The sequence below is a fragment of the Uloborus diversus genome, chromosome 10 (genome assembly GCF_026930045.1).
Source record: "Uloborus diversus isolate 005 chromosome 10, Udiv.v.3.1, whole genome shotgun sequence".
NCBI classification, from domain to species: Eukaryota; Metazoa; Arthropoda; class Arachnida; order Araneae; family Uloboridae; genus Uloborus; species Uloborus diversus.
The window spans coordinates 123201504-123203816 of NC_072740.1; positions in this window are offsets into that span (position 1 = coordinate 123201504).

A 2313-nucleotide genomic window follows, 5' to 3' on the forward strand; every position below is an offset into this window, starting at 1 on the left:
GGCTGGAAAGTACGCATTTCAAATTTAAACCCCATTTAATCATTCTGATTAAAAAGGCAGGAAAAAGAAAGACCTAAAAGCCTTTTTAATCAAAATAATAAAACGGACTTTAAATTAGCAATGTATATCTTTCAGCCTTTCTTTATTAGTGTCAACACTACTAATGCAGTGTCAACCACTAGAGCAGTAACAGGAATATCCAACGTTAATACAAATAAACATATTACAGAATACACGTGTTTCGCGGTTTTAAGGAACCCCTTTTTCAATTGAAAGGTGCGAGCTTCTAGATGTAAACACACCCAGTAAAAGAAACACGTGTATTCAGTAATTTGTTTATTTGTGCTGAACAACCTTGGATATTTCCTGTTATTCCTCAGAACAAAGGTATTTATTTATTGCTTAATTCACTGCAGCAGTGTCAACTACTAGTTGCAGTGTCAAACTAGTTGCAGTGTCAACTACCTAGTTGCAGGTTCAAACTAGTTGCAGTGTCAACTACTAGTTGCAGTGTCAACTACTAGTTGCAGTGTCAGCTACTAGTTGCAGTGTCAACTACTGGTTGCAATGCCAACTACTGGTGGTTTTTCCTTTGTATGTAAATGAACTTCCTTTCGAGTATCTTTTTCTAACAGCCCTGCATTGAAAAGAATACATAACTACGTTTCATCGCATGGAACTAAGACGATAACGCACATTGAAAAGGTAAACTATTCACATTGGAAGAGCTGGATTTTTAAAGATTACTTTCTGTAGTCTTTACAAAAAAAAAGTATCTATTCTATAGATTTAAAATATGCATCTATGTACATATAACAAGACATAAGTCCTTCTTTTGGGAAAGACATAGAATCTATTCATTTCAACATGCAATACAACTTCTTCACTTGAAGTTGCTCCAATATGTAAACTTTAATTTTTTTTACATAACAAACACCTTTAGTTAATTTTATGAAACTCTGAACTTTACAGAAACTTCATTTATCAAGGACAATTTGTGTGATACAGAAAACCGTAAGTACTTGTATGGAAAATAGTAACGATGATAATCAACTAAAATGTCAAATCAATTAAGGTTTGAAGCGTTCAAATAGTGGCTTTTATCGTAAATGTAATTCACTTATATACAAACTTAAAAAGGAATATTTTTTCTCTACTTTTAGCGGTAATTAAAATTGAGAATCGTGAAAATGGAACTTTCCTCGGGGTACCTCAGGAGTGTTCCTTTTTTACTTAATAGCATCAATTAAAACTACGTAACTTTTACACCAAGTAACTTTTTCTTTTCTTTTAATTAAAATAATGGTACGGGTTTTGTTGTTCACACTCAAAACAGAATTCAGTAGTAAACTCAGGTCACATGTATATGTCTCTGTCTTAGATCTCAATGCACATTTAACTGCTAATATATCAGGATTTTATGTTCCTTCATTTACAGATTTAACTCCACTCTAATAACAATTTAACGCTGTGATACTGACTACGTCCTTTAATGAGCGACTCAACTTCCGTTTCAAGTTTAAAACAATAATAATAAATGAAATAAATTAAAAAAATGAAAATAAAAACGAAGGGAAAAAAATCTGTCATCAGTAATCGATAAAATTGTAGAAAAGGCTGAAAGTCTTCCACCGCCCACTTTAAAAATTGATTAAATATGAATTTTTGTTTTATATATGTTTAAATATGAATTTTTAAAAAAATGTGATAATTATACAAACATTATACAAACTGGAATAATATGGCGAGACTCTGATAAAATTAGCCATGACTTTGACAACGTTTAAAACTTTTTTTTTTTTGGGGGGGGGCAGTGAAAATGGGAAGTGCTATTGGCGCGGATTCAAGTAGGAGTACCTTCTCAAAACTAGTACGAAAGTAACCCATCTCAACACAGCACCAATCTTCCTTTCTATTACCACAAAAGAAGTAAACATTGTCAAGATCAAGCCCCAACTTATCAGAGCCTCACTATAATTAGCAACGTCTTTGCTGTGAGTTGAGTTTACATTTTTACATTGAAATGCGATCTGAGCCGAAGCAATTTAGCGTTCTGATTACATGAGTATAATCGAAATGTTATAAATATTGCTGAAAATACATCGACAACTTGATAATTTGTCCATAAGTAAAGAGTAAAGAATCTGAGTTTCACTTATGAAAAGAATGGCAGATAATGCCATTCTTTTTATCAGGAATTCAGCACCACTCTACTTGATATAATTACTAAAACAAAACAATTTTTAGGTATGTTTCATGTTTCAACGTAAAGTTCCAAACTATACAAACACAAGACAAAGATGTCTTTAAGTC